We start from the raw sequence: 21,247 nt of genomic DNA, 5'->3' as shown, positions 1-21,247 counted from the left end.
AGATGTGATCTCATTAAGAAGATATAAATATTTGATCAGCTAATGCATTCTGGGTGTAGCCTTTTCCAGGGTTATGGGCTGATACATTTAGCATGAGGACACTAAACCTTGATCTGGAAGGATAAACCTCAGGTTATTACCTGCCTGATTGCTGGTTTCAGACACTATTGAGGGAACAAAAACCCTAAAAACACTATTACTGAAACTATTGTATAGAAAATGTTTTAAAAAACCCACCCAAAAAGTTTTAAATGAACAATACTCAAAATTGTGTTGGTAGTTTGGAAACAAGAATACCTTCATAACATGTGAATGGTTCTTTCTTTCATCTAATAGGGTAGCCTAATATCACAGTCTTGACAATATAGTTACACTACTGTAATAATAACTTCAGTGAACTTTAAAGTTATTGTACCAGATTTCCTCAGACAAGTCCTAAGTATGTGGGAGGTGCCCCCAGCCCCTCTTGTGCCAGCTCGCGCCACTGTAGGATAAGGTAGAATGATTTATGCGCTAATGGCAGGGCACTGCTTTCCTAATCAATGGGAATCGTACTAGTTTACAATACTTTCCGCGTATTGCTGAATTGGAGTGTTTTACAGATCGCGTAGTTATTTTGTATTAGAGCCCAGCTGAGAGAATTGCTCTATTACATCTCGACCGCTTAGACTACCCAGAAGGGTCTGTTCCGCTTGGATGCTCGGTGCAGTGAGTGCCTCGCCGAGGACAGCTCGTGTGCCTGCTCTGCTCGGGTTAGAGGAAGGAAAATGATGCATCACAGTAAGTATATTTAGATAATAGTCGCGGGGAGCTCCTGTTAAACTGTGCACTCTTTACCTACATTGCAAATAACGAAAGCGACATTCATAGAGTAGGCTACTATTTTAATGTATTCTGTCGGGGATAGCCTACAATGCCTTGCACTCTCGAGTGAGGGAGGAATATTCATAGTGCATACTCAGCCGCCGACAGCGTCGCCACGATTCAACAGTGAATGTATGTGTACAGCATTTTGTTAGGAGTATCGAAACACGGATTATTTAAATGAAATGCAAATTGCAGGGATAATTACGCATACGGTAAGAATTTTGTTATTATTATTATTAGGCTATTATTACTATTATCATTTTAATGCTAGACTATTATAGCTTGTTATCTGTGTCCCAATCGAATATACTCTTTATTGCCAAAAGAGTTAATTTATTTGCTTTAGCCTTGTTTGTAATTGCATTTCATTCACGTGGAATTGTTCAATCAGTGTTGGAAACTGTAGTAGCCCAAGCCCGTATAGGCGTATAGCCCACACTGCAGGTGAAAAGGCACCTCTGTAACTTTCCCGTGAAAACTCATAACCCATATCCTACTAGTGTTATCCCATATTTACATCAATAAACAGGGTCCCCCATTCATTTTGCGCGCGCGTAACCCACTTGGAGTTGTAATGATCTGGGGCCTCATTTATCAAAGGTGCGTGCGCACCAGTTTTCCCACAAAGGTTGGTATTTATCCATTTTGAACTTGACGGGAAAGTGTGCGTATGTCCACGCAAATCTCAGACCATGCTTACCACAACTTCTATTGGTTGAGCAACTGTATTGCAAGCAATATGTTGGGGGAAATGAAGGTGTTTGAGGCAAGGCAATTATAATAATGGTAGGCTAATAACATATTAAAACATAGGCAGAATGATAAAACAGATACATTTACATTTGCCATTGGTAAGGAGATCACATAGCAGCATGACGCCTAATATATTTATCTTATTGTACTATATTGGCCTAAATCATAATCATATTGCAGGATATCTCTCCTTTTCTGTCATGACTGGGTTATTCCCGCTACACAACGAATATTAGGGTACCATTTATCCATCGCTCCTTCAATAGCCCACCATGCTCGAAAGTAAATAGACCAGTAGCCTATTTAAAAATATTTTACAGTATGGGTAGGCTACAGTTTTGCTATGTGATAGGAGCACGTGATCACAGCCTATTTAATCTCAGAGCCTATCCCAAGGCAGGAAACATAATCATGTATTGATAAACAAAATTATTGAACAACAATTTGTCTTTTGCGTAAAAGTTTGGGCTGTAGACAGTATTTACTTTAAAATAGACAATCAATCTTGCAGAATGCACCCCCAGTGTTTGGCACTGGCTATAGGCCTCGTGCATTTTTTGTTTAAAAATGTCACTGCATAATATGAAAACATTCTGACCACACCTCTACAGAAATGTGATCAAATTTGCCGTTGCCCTTTCTTTTAGAAGCTGTCTTGATCCAGTTCCAACATCTCCAAATCATACAGCAAATGAGGGTAGTTTTGTTACCATTAAAGGTGAATGGAGAGCATTTTTGTTACCATTAAAGGTGAATGGAGGGCATTTACCATGCAGTGTTGTAGCACTCGTTCACAAGCACATAAATATAGTATGATATGTTGCATGTGACAGTTTGATAAATCATACTAATTTATTGCGCACGCAAATCCTAGAATCTCCAAGTACGCCAGAATTTAGTGAGACATTTATGCGTGTTTGATAAATGAGGCCACTGATTTGCCAGGAGTGTTGGATTTAGTTTGGGAGCTGTTATGCTGGAAGTATGTATTCTATGAGTCAGTAGCTGTGTGCCACCATGCCGATCAGTGCGTGCAGATGTTTGGTAGCCTAATCCCTTGCGCTGACTCCCTATCATAATCCCCCCTGGATTTGCTGATTATGTAGTTGACCAGCAATTGCGGTCATAGTATCCTATGTCTAGCCAACTAGATTAAGCAAACAGAAATATTCCACAATGGCTTCTCTTCAACATTATCTCAATTTTGTACAGGCTATACAAGTACACGTTTAGCAAGTAGGCATAGGTTCAGTCAGGAAACTTCAAAACATATCAATAAAGTCAAGATCAATATCCTAAATTACATCCTTCCTAAGTTTTCTTCGGCCGACATTGAAAAATCATTTCCTAGCGATCAACACAGGACTAATCCAAGCATCTGTCCATCAGCCTCATGGTACTCTGCTGCTGTTGCCCAGTGCCCTTATCTGATTTAAATGGGTGGCTAACAGATGTGTCCACTCACACTCGCTGTAGCCAGATGCACAACTAAACCTGCTCTTTTAATATGCATAATAGATATTTGAGCATCTGTCTGTTTTTTTAGTCCGCTCTTATATTAAATAATTACTGGTTGACCAAATGTGTTATTTACAGTGTATATTTGTATCTGCGTTCTCCACGGCTGCCTAGAGTCCTCTGTGAGTTCACTTGTGTGACTGGTTAGGTGTGCTCTGAATGTGGAATGTATGATAAGGTGTGATATCTGCTTTGCTGTGGGAGATGAAAAGCGTCCTTTAGATGAGTGATATAGATACGGCTGTGCTGTAAATTTGGTTTGTCTGGTAGCTATGAATGGATCCTCTGTCCCTTTGCACTTCACATGGGACATTATCGAGAGCATTCCCACTGGGCACGGACTTCATTTCAGCGTCTAGTTTTGGTTGAGTTGACAACTAACCTAAATTCTACGCGAAATCAATAAAACATGTCACCATGTCATTGGATTTGGTTGAAAAGTTGGGTGATTAAAGTCAGAAATTCCCCGACATTGATGACTTTTTGCAAGTCCAATCAGTTTTCCATGTTGATTCAACATCATCACATCAAATGTGTTTTTGTTGAAATGACATGGAAAGAACATTTAATCAAACCATTAGTGGGTTTCCTCAAAACATGAATTCCATGATAGCAAGAACAAATTGTCCAGGCAGTCCTGTGTTGGAAATCCTCACCACTTCCTCCCCCGCTCCTAGTTCCTGCGTTCTTGATGAAAGTAATCCCGAGGCTGACATGCCCCGTGCAGCTCAATGGACACGGCAGGCACCCTGCAGAGACAAACCAAGTTTGGAATGACTTGGCTACCTGGCATAACTATATGATCTGCCATGGACACATAGTTGGTTGGTTTAAACATTGCGTGTTAATTGTTGCCACACATTTCCCTGACATGCATGTGTGGTAGTTTCTTGGTGGACTGGAGAGTGCCCTGGCAGATGCAGCTTTGCAGGAAGTAGAAAAACAGGCCTGTAATGGTTAGCGTGCAGCAGGCCAACAGCCTGTCAGTAGTGATGTAGTGCAGAAGTGACATTAAATAGATTATGGGATAGTAACATTTAGAGACATTTCATAAAAATTTCATTGGATGGTTCCTGCTGGTATTGAGAAAATGTGTCATAGGGGATATTTTTATTTAATGTATACAATTCTTCCCTCCCTCCAGGACAGGAAACACTTTTGAAAGAAAAGGAAACCTTTGTTTTCCATAGTAACCGTTGGGAAACATGTACATTTTGCAATGCTTCTGGAAAAAATAAGTGTCCCCAGCAAGCGACTAAAGTGAGTGTCCATTAAGGTACTGTAACTTTATTTCAGCATTGGAGAGGAGTGCCTGTCAAACTCTCTCAGTTCAAAAGAGAGGCATTGCGCTTGTTTCACATGCAAGGAACACTTCAGCATTTTCAACACATTTTCAACACATTTTCAACACATTTTTATCTCTTATTGGAGCAGTATTCAGTCGGGCAGCGGTGAAGTTCAGCCAAATATGTCCGTCCTTCTTAACCAGTAACCGTGCAGCCTTGTCAGAAATCTCCTCCCCACTCACTTAGCTGTATCAATACGGTTGAGAGACACTGTATCAGTCAAAATGTTGAAATAAAATAGATCTTTTGACTTTTTTCCTAAATTCATGCTTGATATAACGTGCTGGAATTATAATCTGGTTCTTTATGGGCGTTAGCATCACACCGTGAAAGCAACGTATCTCAATTTCAAGTCATTCCCCTATATTGCCCTTCCCGGTAGTGACAGGAAATGTTATCATTTTGCATACATTCAATTGCATAGATAGGCCTTTAGCGTCTATTAGAGTCCAAAACATGTACGCGGACGCACAGCAGTGTTCTAGATTGTTTTTCTCTCGTACATTTTTACTTTTGGAATTCTCCGCATTGGCTCAATCAATTTCCCCATGGACGGTGGTCTCAAAGCCTCGTAGCCATGTCACAATGGGACCCTGGACTATCATGTCTCTGCGTCTGTGGACTCTGATTTACTCTTTAGCCAGTGCTTTGAGTTTTTGATCTATGGTTGCCTGTGTATTCATTTTCTTACTGTACACCGCTACTTTGATTATGATATTGACTGCATTTACAGAGCCAGAAATGCCTCCAGCACTTATTTTCATGAGTGCTCAGCCAATGCCATAGTCCAGAAAGCCACTCATCTCTGCACAGTCCCTACTGTGTGAGTACAATCTCAGTTGAAAAGCGCTGTGATTCCACGGGACTCCAGACCAAACCGGGAAGGTTTGGCGGCACTATTAGGCAGGCCCCTAGTTGTTGACTATGAAGTCTAAGTATTTTCTATGGAGCGTCACGACTGTGAGGGAATTACTTTTATGACAAATAACTGTGCAGTCCAAGGGTCTTGCCTCTGAGGTTGTTGCCACACTGGCGCTTTAAAGAACAACAGGGCAAAGAGCAGCAAATAAAGACAAATGCTCTGTGTCAGTTCTTTAGCCCCACTTTTCTGCTGCTCTCTGCTGGTTTTTTAAAAAGTAAACAGTGCTGTGTGATTCTTCATAACATCATTATGGATGAGAAGGAGGCTGCAGGCCCCTGATACTACTTTGCCAGTGCACAGACAGCGGTTTACACACCTCCTGTGTTATATCTGGGTGTTCTCTAGTTCTCTGCCTGCCGAGGAGTCAAATTGTTTGTTCATTGGGATCATTGGGTGTAGTGTCAGTCATTGTTTTGAAGCAGGCATTGTTTTTGCCAAGCTGAGTTGTCAGTGGTGTAGGCAGCAATCTTGCCATATGTATGCAAATGGAAATAGCGGAGAGACATGTACCATATACGAATACTTTAGAACATTTCTACGTTTGAATACCCATATCAATCACCCCGGCACAACAATATATACTCTATGTTTTGTTTGAGAAGGGTTTTAACTGAGGGAGACATTTGACACAGACAACCCCTCAGGTCCATTCTCCAGTAATAGCGCCAGGTCCAATGGTTAATTTATAGTGTTTTTAGACCGAACTGTGTGGGACTGAGGGACCAAAGGGTTTCAACAGAGGGTTTCTTTTTCCAGAGAAAGAGGACTTCCCTGACTGTCCATCCCTGTCAGCTCCAACCCGTTGACCTTCTTCTACACAAATTGGTTGTTTGTACAGCAGCATGTTTTATTCCATGTGTTCTAAAAAAAACATGAACTAGCTGACAGCAGCACAAAACCCAGCAGTGGTGTTTTTGTGGAGCAGCACTTTTATATGAAAGCATTACGAAAGTCAAGTAACGTGGTGGTAAATCTATCAGCGTTGCTAAAAAAATACATTGAGCATTGAGCATCTTGTTCCAGCAGACAATTCAAGCAGACAGATAGCATGCATCTAAAAAAAGTTATGAAGTAGACCTTTCCTGCAGTCAAATTACCTAGTGGCCTCATGGATGGAATGTTATTCATCTTTTTATGTAATTTCATGATTCATCAAAAAAAAAAAATTTAACTGACGGAAATCCGGTGTTTCTATGTCAACGGTTTTGTTATATTTCAGTCTTCTGTGATGTACTGTATACAGTTGAAGTCGGAAGTTTAAATACACTTAGGTTGGAGTCTTTAAAACTCATTTTTCAACCACTCCACAAATTTCTTGTTATCAAACTATAGTTTTGGCAAGTCGGTTTGGACATCTACTTTGTGCATGACACAAGTAACATTTCCAACAATTGTTTACAGACAGATTACTTCAATTATAACTCACTGTATCACAATTCCAGTGGGTCAGAAGTGTACATACACTAAGTTGATTGTGCCTTTAAACAGCTTGGAAAATTCCAGAAAATTATGTCATGGGTTTAGAAGCTTCTGATAGGCTAATTGACATAATTTGAGTCAATTGGAGGTGTACCTGTGGATGTATTTCAAGGCTTACCTTCAAATTCAGTGCCTCTTTGCTTGACATCATGGGAAAATCAAATGAAATCAGCCAAGACCTCAGCAAAAAATCTCCACAAGTCTGGTTCATCCTTGGGAACAATTTCCAAATGTCTGAAGGAACCATATTCAACTGTACAAAAAAAATAGTATGCAAGTATAAACACCATGGGACCACTCAGCCGTCATACCGCTCAGAAAGGAGACGCTTTCTGTCTCCTAGAGATTAACGTACTTTGGTGCGAAAAGTGCAAATCAATTCCAGAACAACAGCAAAGGACCTTGTGAAGATGCTGGAAGATACAAAACTATCTATATCCACAGTAAAACGAGTCCCATATCGACATAACCTGAAAGACCGCTCGGCAAGGAAGAAGCCACTGCTCCAAAACCGCCACAAAAAAAGCCAGACTACAGTTTGCAACTGCACATGAGGACAAAGATCGCACTTTTTAGGAGAAATGTCCTCTGGTCTGATGAAACAAAAATAGAACTGTTTGGCCATAAGGACCATTGTTATGTTTGGAGGAAAAAGTGGGAGGCTTGCAAGCCGAATAACACCATCCCAACCGTGAAGCACGAGGGTGGCAGCGTCATGTTGTGGGGGTGCTTTGATGCAGGAGGGACTGGTGTACTTCACAAAATAAATGGCATCATGAGGCAGGACAATTATGTGGATATATTGAAGCAACATCTCAAGACATCAGTTCAAGCTTTGTCGCAAATGGGTCTTCCAAATGGACAATGACCCCAAGCATACTTCCAAAGTTGTGGCAAAATGGCTTAAGGACAACAAAGTCAAGGTACTGAAGTGGCCATCACAAAATCCTGACCTCAAGCCTATAGAACATTTGTGGGCAGAACCGAAAAAGCGTGTGCGAGCAAGGAGGCCTACAAATCTGACTCAGTTACACCAGCTCTGTCAGGAGGATTGGGCCAAAATTCACCCAACTTATTGTGGGTAGCTTGTGGAAGGCTTATCCATTTGATCCAAGTTTAACAATTTAAAGGAAATTCTACCAAATACTAATTGAGTGTATGCAAACTTCTGACCCACTGGGAATGTGATGAAAGAAATAAAATCTGAAATAAATAATTCTCTCTACTATTATTCTGACATTTCACATTCTTAAAATAAAGTGGTGGTCCTAACTGACACAAGACATGGAATTTTTTACTAGGATTAAATGTCAGGAATTGTGAAAAACTGAGTTTGAATGTATTTGGCTAAGGTATATGTAAACCTCTGACATATATATACTGTATATATGTATATACTGTATATATGTATATATATATATATTGTATATATGTATGTATATATATATTGTATATATGTATGTATATATATATATATATATATATATATATATATATATATACTGTAATATTGGGATGCAAACTCAAAATGTAATACATTTTAACTTTATATCTCTTGTTTTAAAGCCTATAACCATGTGTGAGGTGCATTTTAGTTGACTTTAGTTTATTAATTTGACCATCTAGAAAAAAATGAGCACACATAAATCTTGAAAAGCCATACATGCACATGAGTAAAATCGTCGAGAATAACACACAATAAAGTCTGGGACTTATTTCCATTGTGGTCCTAGGCAATATCCATGACGGCTAGGCAATATCCAACACGGTTGAACACAGTATGACAGCGACATAATAAAACATAAAAACAAAGAAGAAGAACATCTATCTCATCATTGCAGTTACAGCGTAGGACATATTTTTGTTTGAAAGTAGATTTGTACAAAACTTACCAGTAAACACTGTGTGACCCTGATTTAGCCCACTGCAGTAAAAGGTTCATTTGTTGAAAAGTTTAGACCAGGACAGGACTTGTACTTCAGCTCTAGCATTGAACTTTGTTGAACTGTCTGTGTTCTTGAATACGTAAGAATAATAATAAATACATACATATTTACCACAATGAACCAGTGGGGTAATATTTATCATATTTGTATTATATATACCTCACATACGACCCATTAGAAGACTAAGCAATTAGCCCATTAAATGGTTTTCTGACTCCAGAAAGATGATTTAGAAATATGCAAGATACTATAGTTAAGTCACAGTAATAGAAAGGTCAAGAAAGGAATAAGAATTGTCTATATCAAAAGCGAATATTTAATTGACATGGTAAAATTAATGATTCACACACAAGGCATAAGCTTATGTTACCAAGCATTATTAACAAGCATTACAAGGCATTATTCTAGGCATGATCAGGGAGAGAAGACATCGCCTGAAAGGGCATGGCCCCAAGAGTCCACGAGGAGGAGAGAGAGAGAGTAGGTATCTCACTAGCACAGGTCTCACCAGAAAGAGAAGCTAAGACCCTTTTATAACCATTTTGCCATGTTAGATTTAATATCTGAGTTGTTTTGCAGGTAGTATTACTGTAAAGTAATAACCTCCAATCAGATATCAGACCTACAGGATGTAAAGGAAACATAACATCTGCTTCACGGAGGTGTGACAGAATGGGGGGGGGGGGGGGGGGGCTGAGCAACACAGAGAAGGCTGAATTTCCGAGAAGGCAATAAAACCTTTTGCATACAGTTGATAACAGTCACTTCGGGGGCTGGCCCGCCCTACAATAGCTCATCGTTTTACTCAAGTACTATATTCCAGCTAGCAACACTTCAATGGCCCAATGACCCAACAATTAAAACCAGCCTACCTCCTAATGCATCTACCTGCACTGTCCTGTTTTTTTTTCTTCATAAAAGGTGAAAAAGCCAAAAACGGCAATTTGTGTTAAAAGGCTTTTTATTTGCCGAGAGGCATTTGGTCAGCTCTAAGAGATCAGTCTACAGCTGGAGGTGTTGTGGTCTCACAGACCGTAGATTGGATTTCAATACAACAAATCTCCTATTCTTACAGGATGGTAAATCATGTCTGCCACCTTTTACCTCTTGCCTTTAGGGGATGGAAAAAGGAGAATTCTGCCCAGACCTTTCCATAAAGGTATTGTGTGAATTGAGGTATTAGCAGACTTTGAAGTTGGAAATACAGTGAGTATGTAATGTAATGACATAGTTATTAAGGTTAGTTAAACATCCAATATGTGTACATTTGTATGGAGATAAAGTGAGATAGTGAATTGGTTTTGCTCTTGTACAGTACGTACATTATAACATCTTCTACATCCAGGCAGCTCCATCTCCTGCAGTATTTCTTGCTTGGTCATTCAGTTAACACCCTAGCTGTATTCCACTCATATTGCCTCAATCCTGTGCTTTAGCTACGGTATGTTGAAAAAATATGTTAGAGCTAGATGTGGGCTTTTGGCTTAGCGGCACAACAATCCTTGGGGTATGATACAAACTGTGTTGTTCCTGCATCACTTCCTTACTCAAACATGGTGTGATACGGTCCCTCCTTGGGAACAGATTCGATTGAAGGCCTAATAAGAGTAACACCAGCTTGTGTAAATATCTGAGCATTGGAACTATTGCATTATTAACTATTCTTTATGTGGGGGCTTCTAACAACTTCCAAGCTATCACAGCAAAGGGGCAGGTTTGTGTTTTTTCTTCAGAATGCACTTAAATTGAAGATGAGGGAATTATTTGGATCTTTTAACACTTTGTTATCGTTGTACCACTGGGGAAAATTCTCTGATTTTGCAATTATCTTTGAGAGGAAAATGGTACCCTCCCCCCATAGGGTGGGCCTGTGATTTGTGAGCCTTCTTTCCCCCACCATTTATTGGAATACTAATATGCTTAATAAAAACAACATGCCCCAGAAGGCATTGTTATTTTCTTTTCACATAGTTGAGATGAAAGAAATGTTGGATGAATTGGGATCACTAGATGACTCAACAGAATGTCACAATGTTCTGGCACCGTTTTATGGTTTCTGGTGGATTGAATTTGTTTTGATAGAATACAATCTTATAGAACAAGTTCAACCAGAAACTAATACAAGGCCATTTGAATATCCTGATTCACAGTCTGTAGACTTTAGACAATTCATTATGAAGAACGCAACGGTATCAATTCATATGAATATGAATACTGCTAGTATTCATCCTATGAATAGTATGTTGTCTCCAAAGCCTGTGTTATTTATGGAGTAATTGTGAAGCATACAGTCTGCTGATGGCTGTCTTTGTTTAATTATGAATATTCAGAACAATACATTACATACATTTCTTGGAAGGTTGGTTTGACACTGCACAGCAGAAGAACTCTTCGTGTACTGCTCTCATTTATACAGATAGTAAAATGTCCCCTGTTGTTCTTATAAGTGTAAATGTTTTTGCTAATGTTTTCAAGGGATTGTTAAAGCTTATGAAAGCTACATGCAAATAGCAAAATAATGACCTCCAAGAGCTGCGATTAAGCAATAAGGGAGTCCTTCCTCTTTCTGGTGCATTTTAAACATGGGGTTACCTGTGTGACGGACAGAACATTAGCTGAAAGGGCAGAACAGGCTAAGAATTATATGAAAATGTTTATTCAGTGTTAAAATGCTACCCAGGAGCACACTGGTGGACACACTATCCATGCTAGAAAAGCAGGAAAATATGACTCACGAGGTGAAATAATTGACAGCTATATTCAAGGGAAGTAGGCCACCAGAATGGCTTAGTTCATGTGTATATAATCCACTATAGAGTACTGTGTATGCAGCGAGCAGAGTTATCTAGTCTGCCTTACAAGTGTACAAAGCAGCACGCCATGAAGTATCTGCTGTCCAATATACATCACTCACAGCAGATGATGAAAAGTCTCTTCTTGCTTGCCATGTTAAAAAGGTCAGCAACTTAAAGGGATAGTTCGAGATTTTGGCAATGAAGCCAGAGTCATTTTAAGCTAGTTAGCATTTGGCCTGTGAAAATACCTCTAACTTCCTTCATACTGGACACGGATACATAAAATGGTATCCACAGGTTCATCTGACTCTGGGGAAGTAGATTCAAATAGCCAAAATCCCTAACGATCGCTTTTAACCATCTTGAAGAATCCAAATAGTCTGTTTCATACAGTCATTTTTTCAATGGAAATGTCCATATACTGTCCTGTTTGGCAGGTGAGTTATGATGTACTGTACCAGTGAGCCTGGGATGTTATTCAATTTCCTCTGAATGCAACTATTCTTTTTCCTTATATTCGTTATTTATCCATGTGAATCATGTCGAGATGAATATCTATTTTATAAGGGAGCGCTGGCACAATTGTCATTGTGTGAAATACTCTTTCTTTTCGCTGTATTTCCTACGTGGAAATTCAAGCATCCATGTCAAGGATGGTTTGGGGTGTTGATGTTGATGCTGTGTTCTCGGCTTCACAGAAAGGGTAATGCTGCGTTCTTTGACCCCATTATATGGAGTTGAATTACTGCGCACGACTCCAGTTGTTCAGCCTTTATTGGGTTTTATAATGAGGAAACACATTCTATTGTAATCCAGCTGGTGCGCGACACCGCCGTGAGTAGGGGATTGAGAGACATGATGATGTAAGTAATGAAGCCTGTAATATCACCCTGGATGGTCTACGAGCCTTAACTGTCCACTGCCAACATCTAGTCACCACCCACTGTGTTTCAGCTGGTCCTTTTTATCAGGGAACAGATGATGATGGTACCATTCTGTTAGTGATATGAGGCACTGATGTTGTAGCCTAGTTTCAGAGATGTTAGTGCTTGAGCCAATCTCTCTGACCATGCCTGCCATGCCATATGTCTGGCATAGCATGGCACTGCAATGATAGTTCAGGGGAGTTGGCTACTAAATCACATGCATACGAATGGGAATTGGTTTGGTTGATTTGAGAAGTGATTAATACAGGCTTCTTGAATCATATCTTATCTCTTTAAACAGTACAGCAATTGTATCATCAACAGCACCCTTGGACATCTTGATAGTTGAGCAGTTGTATCGTAGTGTCTCTGTTTATTGTGCTCCGAGCTGGCAGAGGCTGCACCGCTTTAGGATTATTCTATTTGACACTCATGAAACGCTTGCTGCATGAAACACTAGCTTATAAGGCGAAGAATGGGATTTGGGTGCTGTGTTTTAGCTCTAAACTGTCTGCTCCTTTGTTCTGATGTTCATTATGGTGGTTATACAACAAGTCAAAACCAAGGCAACACACTGGTTCCAGACAGAGTATTATGAGATTCTCACAGACATGAAGTGTTTCACCGTCGCCATAGCTTACCTTAGCTTGGTTACATCCCAATGCAAAGAACCATGAGAAGGAGAATGTAGGTATATGTATTTTCGGAGGTTGATAGCCATACATCGTGAGCCATGTAGTAGTTTCTTTACATTTTTACAAGTAGGCCTGGAATAACTGTAACTATGGGCTTAGCTATAGTTTTAACTATGCTTTGTGGAAAAAAAGAAGGAAGAAAGTGACTACTTTGAGGCCTCCCGAGGGGTGCAGCAGTCTAAGGCACTGCATCACAGTAGTAGAGGCATCACTACAGACTACAGTTCGATCCCAGGGTCAATTACGCAGTGCACAATTGTCTGGGTTAGGAGAGGATTTGTCCTATCGTGTTCTAGCGACTCCTTGTGGTGGGCCCGAGCGCATGCACGCTGACTCGTGACCCCAGTTCCACAGCGTTTCCTCCAACGCTTTGGTTCGGCTGGCTTCCGGGTTCAGCGAGTAGTGTGGCTTGGCAGGGTCGTGTTTCAGAGGACGAATGGCTCTCTCCTGAGTCCGTATGGGAGTTGCAGCGATGGGACAAGCCTCGTAATGACCAATTTGATTTTACGAAAAAGGGGTAAAAAAAAATATTTGAATACAGATCTCAGAACTGACTACTTTGTTAACTATTTGAATACAGATCTGAGAAGTAACTACTTTGTTATCTATTTGAATACAGATCTGAGAAAGCAACTGCTTTTTACAAATATTTTAATATTTGAAACACAATCATTATTTTTTTAAATTTCTGTTCCACTGTTTCGACCAGCAAAATAAAGTTCTGAACTGCTTCGAATCTCCCAATAAGTAATGGTTTATATTGTTCCTTTCTGTTCCTTTTTAAACCTCTGAAAACTACATGTTTTTACATTGAGCTCGACAATAAATTACTTCACCAATCACTGCAGACAGAGCAGCTCGCTATGAACTTGTCTGTCCAATGTAATGGAGTGTGTAGGGCGCAAGACAGAACTGGAATTTTAAGGGTGGAGAGAGAACAAGAGAGGGCGGAGGAGGAGGCTTTTTTTTTTTATTTTACCTTTATTTAACTTGGGTATTTGATCCAGCAACCTTTTGGTTACTGGCCTAACACTCTAACCACTAAGCTACCTACCGCTTGCAGCGCTGGGAATCTTGTGATGATATGCATTATCTGAATTAAGCCCACAGAATTATACCTAAAGAGGAGCGGCTTCTATCTGTACTTAATTATTTTTATTTAACCCTTATTTTACCAGGTAACTTGACTGAGAACACATTCTCATTTACAGCAACGACCTGGGGAAAAGTTACAGGGGAGAGGAGGGGGGGACGAATGAGCTAATTGGAATTCTATCAAGGAACTTTGAATATCTTTTAACTTCCGAGAGTTGGCTTAACGTTGGACTAGAGCTAGCTAGCTAGCAAACTAAAAAGCTTGTGTGTGCAGAGAGACACAATCATTTAAATAAAACCACGTTTTACCTTTTTTTTGTTAACTCAATGTGAAACGTGATAACTATTGTATCCTTAACTTGCAGTCAAAAAAAGTTAATCCATAGTCTTCTCAAATAAAAGATTTCTCTTCCTCATTTCTGAATCACGCTTGTAACGTCAGTAGGCTCCAGTAGCTTCGGAGGGGGAGGGGCAGATAGCCTACATGCACACACACACTGGCAAAGATTTTCAGTTGTCAAGCAGACACTGGAAAATGTTTTTTAGACAGAGTGAGTGCTTTTTATAGGACCTGTGTTGCATTGTTTTGTGGGTCAGAAATGCTCTGAATGGAAAACAACGTTATTAACCGATTCCCAATGCTTTTAAAATAACGTTTATGTTCCTGAACCGTATAGATCACTTTCATAATCTGACTTTGATATTATGGGGTATTGTGTGTAGGCCAAATGCAGGATAAAAATCAAGAGGTGGGAATACTTTCAGCACATAACATATAAAGAGAGAAAAGAACTTCCTATTGGGTGTGACAACTGGTCGTGTGTACTATTCAGGCTATAATTATGCAATACTGTGGTACTATACCTTCTGCAGGCATTTTTAAAACATTCCAAATGACAACAAATATGTTACGATAGATTTTGGTCCAAGGCATCTTTAAGATTAGAATGTCTATTTCAGACTCTGTAACATCCATAACGGAGGGTGTATCATCCATAGCGGTCATTTTTCGCTGTCTAAAGTAAGAATTGAAATGACTTTTTCATATTATTATCGTTGTTGTGTTCAGCCAAGTATTTTCTTCAAAATGGCTATCCATGGTAACTCACATTCTCCACAAAAAGCTTGTCCATTTCATGTAACATCCATTATTAGCTTGATTTCTTCATCATGCCAATATTTAGTCAGCTTTTTTGTGTATACATAAGGTCGCAAAGGGAGGGTATATTACTGAAAACATTCTAAGTTTAACAGTAAACTACCAGAAGTTTGGTAACTTTAAAGGATTTTATATAATTTGTCACGATGTCTAGTGGTGCTTTTGGCTACTTCAGATTATCACAGGTGTCTGTAATTATCTCGAGCCCTCTGTGTGGCTTTATCACATGTAAAACATATCAAAACTAAAATACATTGATTTTAAAATAACAACATATATGACAAAGCTGAAAAACATTATCCTAAATATAAACCACCAACCATCTGTGTGTATGAGGGTTTCAGCATGAAATATTTTTTATATATTTTTTTACAGACTTTTATTTATTTTATGCCAATGCCTTTGTTGTTGTTTTGGCACCAAACTGGTGGCAATCGTGAAAAAAGTCAATAGTTGGAAGAGTTCATTGATGTTTTTTTCATGAGTTCTGTTATTTTCTCTTGAACCATATGGTCTATCCACTAGAAACGCATGGACAATATGGACACATATATAAAATAAAATAAATACTATATATGAATAATAAAAAAAAAAAGCTATTGTATTTACTTCCTTTACAACAGTTTTTAACTTTTCTGTTCCCATTCATGGATGTGCTTTACCCTGGAAGTGACTGTTGTAATACTGTCATGGAGTGAACTGGCTGTGGGTGCTCCTTGGACCTTTCTATTACACCAATAGTCTCTGTGGCAGGACGATGAGAGAGAGACATTTCAAAGTAAATAAATGTCCGATAGACCATGTCTGTCAAAACCTTTATCACAGTTGAAGTTCACATGGTTTCTGATTAATTAGGACACCTGTAGTCATTACTGAAGCATTACGAATGCTCAGTAAAATACAATATCTGATAATTATACAATAGCTTATGTAATAACTCATTCTGTCATTCTCTTAACTCTATTGAGGCATAGTGTATTGCAAATGTGTAAATGTTGAGCCTACCTTTGTCTCATAAGTATGTGTTATTATAGGCATATGCTATGATGTATGTATCCTGGTAAGTATACTGTAGGTATACATCATTCAGGAAAGCTAATCAATGGTTAGTAATCTGACCTCCATTGATCACCAAGCACCATTTGGTACAATATCATGACATGTCTCCATTTTACCAAGTCACACTAAAAATGAAAGACATTGGACATCGCAAAGCTTCTCACAGAACAGCCTTCAGGCTACAAAGCTATACTGAAGAAAAAGATCAATACAACATGCAACAATTTCAAAGATTTTACTGAGTTACAGTTCACATGAGGAAATCAGTCAATTGAAATAAATAAATTAGGCCCTAATCTATGGATTTCACATGCCTGGGAATACATACGTATAGGCATCTGTTGGTCACAGATACCTATAAAAAGGTAGGGGCGTGGATCAGAAAACCAGTCAGTATCTGGTGTGACCACCATTTGCCTCATGCAGCGCAACACATCTCCTTTTCATAGAGTTGATCAGGCTGTTGATTGTGGCATCTGGAATCTTGTTCCACTCCTCTTCAATGGCTGTGCGAAATTGCTGGATATTGGCGGAAACAGGAACACTGTCGTACACGTCCATCCAGAGCATCCCAAACATGCTCAATGGGTGACATGTCTGGTGAGTATGCAGGTCATGGAAGAACTGGGACATTTTCAGCTTTCAGGAACTGTGTACAGATCCTTGCGACATGGGGCTGTGTATTATCGTGCTGGAAAAATGAAGTGATGGTGTAGGATGAATGGCACGACAATGGGACTCAGGTTCGCTCCATGGTATATCTGTGTTTTCCAATTGCCATCAATAAAATGCAATTGTGTTTATTGTCCGTAGTTTTTGCCTGCCCATACCATAACCCCACCGCCACCATGGGGCACTTTGTTCACAACGTTGACATCAGCAAACCGCTCGCCCACACAACGCCATACACGTGGTCTGCGGTTGTGAGGCCAATTTGAAGTACTGCCAAATTCTCTAAAATGACGTTGGAGGCTTGCCAACTGCACGCACCCTCAAAACTTGAGACATCTGTGGCATTGTGTTGTGTGACAAAACTGCACATTTTAGAGTGGCCTTTTGTTGTGCCCAGCACAGGGTGCACCTGTGTAATGAACATGCTGTTTAATCAGTTTCTTGATATGCCACAGCTGTCAGGTGGATGGATTCTTGGGAAAGGAGAAACAGGGGTGTAAACACATTTCTAGGATCTTTCAGGGACCAACACTTTACCTGTTGCTTTAATATAGTTTTTTCAGCATATTTAAATGTTGCAATTATCTTTTGATCCTTTTTGCGTAAATGAAACACTTCTGCCATAATGCCGAAAATGTAAGTACTTTGAAACATGCTTTGTGTGTCATTCCTTTGTAATTTACGGTGGTACAACATACAGTCAGTCTTCAGTACATTTTAATGAGGACGAATGGAAACCGAAACTGTCTTGCATGAACCGAGCAAATGCAATTATAGCAATTAATTTTTTTATATATATTTTTTTTTACAGATGTGTTATGTAAACAAATTATATTTACAGAAATAGCTATACATAGACAAGACATGCAAGGTTATGCATGTCATTGAGGTGGTCCAGATGAATCGTTGATCTTGCAGCTCTTCCAGCTAAAGGAAATACATCTTGTCAAGAAGCAGGAAACACAGCTTCCATCTCAAGGGGAGGGATTCATTAGAAGACACTGATTGAAATAAATAAAGATAAAATCTTAAATGTGACCCACTCAGACAAATCCAGGCTTCATTCTCAGTCCTTATTTTTTTAGAAAGTGAAGAAAATACAATATTCTGGTCCCATATTGATTTCCTGCCCCTCGTGTTTTGAAACATGTGATTATTGCATTACTCAAGCATGTCTTTGAAATGTAGTGTTACAGTTCAGTGAGCAAGAGCTGAAGGAGACGTTCAGTGCTGCTTCTGCCTCTGTTTCGATGGTGGAATGCTAACAAGAGCCTGGTTGTGCCATAATGGGATGGTGTGGGTTATTATATACTTCTACTCTATGAATAAACATGTATTTACCCGAGGGACATATGGTTATTGCAGCTTGTTTTTTATGGAAGCTTTGCAAATGGTACATTGCAAATGACTTAAGTTGTCACATTGCTGTAATACCTTTCTATCCAGTGTACACAGTGTTTCCAGAGGCAGCCTCTGACATTTGCCTCAGACTTATTCTGTATTCTTCTCTCAGACTCTATGGCAAGCTGCGTAAACCTTACTGCCTACCCCCACTGTGTTTCATTTACATATTTACTTCCTCTCCCTGCTACTCAAAACCAAATACCTCTCCCATTTGGCACTTTTGAATGTGTTTGTCAAAACAGTCAATTAAACAAATTCCCCAATTTAATCAATTCAAGGAAAACCGCAATGCGGGTTCATTCAGATTGTTTGTGTTGTATTTCAAGGAAAGGTATGGTTTTGTGTAAATATGCATTGACAAGGTCCGTAAGAGGAACCGCTCCAGTAAAGTGTAAATATTCTAAGATAACCCTCAGAGGAATTAACAAAACCTGAAACATCAGCACATAAGGTAGTTAGTTTGCTGTTATTCCTTACAAGTCTGTGCAAACATTTTAGACCCCTGTTTTAAGCTCGTTGTTTTCATATTTACTTTGAATAATCACTAGTTTCGAGATGCATACAGAATATATACAGTATATATACAGTACCAGTCGAAAGTTTGGACTAGTGGTGGAAAAAGTACCCAATTGTCATACTTGAGTAAAAGTAAAGATACTTTAATAGAAAATGACTCAAGTAAAAGTGAAAGTCACCCTGTAATTTCCTACTTGAGTAAAAGTCTAAAAGTATTTTAAATACACTTAAGTATCAAAAGGAAATGTAATTGCTAAAATATACTTAATTATCAAAAGTAAAAATATGAATAATTTCAAATTCCTTATATTAAGCAAACCAAACGGCACCATTTTCTTATTATTTTAAGTTACGGATAGCCCGGGGCAGGCAACAACATTCAGACATCATCTACAAACGAAGTATGTGTTTAGTGAGTCCGCCAGATCAGAGGCAGTAGGGATGGCCAGGAATGTTCTCTTGATAAGTGTGTGAATAAGACACTTTTCCTGTCCTGCTAAGCATTCAAAATGTAACGAGTACTTTGGGTGTCAGGGAAAATGTATGGAGTAGAAAGTACATCATTTTCTTTTGGAATGTAGTGAAGTAAAAGTAAAAAATGTCAAAAATATAAATAGTAAAGTAAAGTACAGATGCCCAAATAAACGACTTAAGTTGTACTTTCAAGTATTTTTACTTAAGTACTTTACACCACTGGTTTGGACATAGCTACTCTGTCACGTATACTCCCTCTCCGGCCTCTAGGTCATCAGGCTGCTGATTATCCTGCACACCTGTCATCATCGTCTCGTGCCTCATGACACTCACCTGGACTCCATCACCTCCTTTATTATCTTCCCTATATCTGTCACTCCCCTTGGTTCTTTCCTCAGGTGTTGTTTTCATTGTCGGTGTGTTATTTGTGTATAGTTTATTTATTAAAACACTTGCTTCCCGACTCTCAGCGCACTCGTTACATACTCATTCAAGGGTTTTTCAAAACTATGAAATACACATATGGAATCATGTACTAACCAAAGTATGATGTGTTAAATGAATCAAAATATATTTTATATTTGAGATTCTTCAAAGTAGCCACCCTTTGCCTTGATGACAGCTTTGCACACTATTGGCATGCTCTCAACAGCTTCCCACATATGCTGAGCACTTGATAGCCCTTGTCATTGTCCTGTTGTTTAGGTGTGCCTTGAATTCTAAACAAATCACTGACAGTGTCACCAGCAAAGCACCCCCACACCATCACAACTCCTCCTTCATGCTTCATGTTGAGAACTACACATGCAGAGATAATCTGTTCACCTACTCCGCATCTCACAAAGACACGGCGGTTGGAACCAAAAATCGCACATTTGGACTCATCAGTCCAAAGTACAGATTTCCACCGGTCTAATGTCCATTGTTCATGTTTCCAGGCACAAGCAAGTCTCTTCTTCTTGTTTGTGTTCTTTACTAGTGGTTTCTTTGCAGCAATTTGACCATGAAGGCCTGATTCACGGAGTCTCCTCTGAACAGTTGATGATGAGATGTGTCTGTTACTTGAACTGTGAAGCATTTATTTGGGCTGCAATTTCTGAGGCTGGTAACTCTAATGAACTTATTCTCTGCAGCAGAGTTAACTCTGGGGCTTCCTTTCATGTGGCGGTCCTCATGAGAGCCTGTTTCATCATAGCGCTTGATGGTTTTTGCGACTGCACTTGAAGAAACTTTCAAAGTTCTTGACATTTTCTGAATGGCTTAAAGTAATGATGGATTGTCGTTTCTCTTTGCTTTTTTGAGATGTTCTTGACATAATATGGACTTGGTTACTACATGATTTCATATGTGTTATTTCATAGTTTTGATGTCTTCACTATTATTCTACAATGTAGAAAGTAATAAAAATAAAGAAAAACCCTTGAATGAGTAGGTGTGTCCAAACTTTTCACTGGTACAGTACTGTGTGTACAAAACATTATGAACACCTGCTCTTTCCATGACATAGACAGAGCAGGTGAATCCAGGTGAATGATCCCTTACTGTTATCAATGGTTAAATCCACTTCTATCAGTGTGGATAAACGGGAGGAGACAGATTAAAGAATGGTTTTTAAGCCTTG

General features: G+C 39.2%; 1 protein-coding gene across 3 annotated transcripts in view; it reads left to right on the top strand.

Annotated features, from left to right (window-relative positions):
* Positions 1-478: 478 nt before the first annotated feature.
* Positions 479-21,247, top strand: part of LOC115136960 (contactin-4-like) — a 165,910-nt gene continuing 145,141 nt past the window's right edge. For 2 of the 3 annotated variants that reach the window (XM_029672915.2, XM_029672896.2), the window contains exon 1: positions 479-780. The gene's annotated coding sequence lies outside the window, so the exon portion shown is untranslated. Of the gene's footprint in view, positions 781-962; positions 1,080-21,247 lie in introns of those variants that run through there. The other variant, XM_029672906.2, reaches the window with a different exon arrangement.

The sequence above is a fragment of the Oncorhynchus nerka genome, linkage group LG2 (assembly GCF_034236695.1).
Source record: "Oncorhynchus nerka isolate Pitt River linkage group LG2, Oner_Uvic_2.0, whole genome shotgun sequence".
In the NCBI taxonomy this organism is placed as follows: Eukaryota; Metazoa; Chordata; class Actinopteri; order Salmoniformes; family Salmonidae; genus Oncorhynchus; species Oncorhynchus nerka.
The sequence above is the reverse complement of the archived record's forward strand: the minus strand, read 5'-3'. Positions and strand labels throughout refer to the sequence as shown.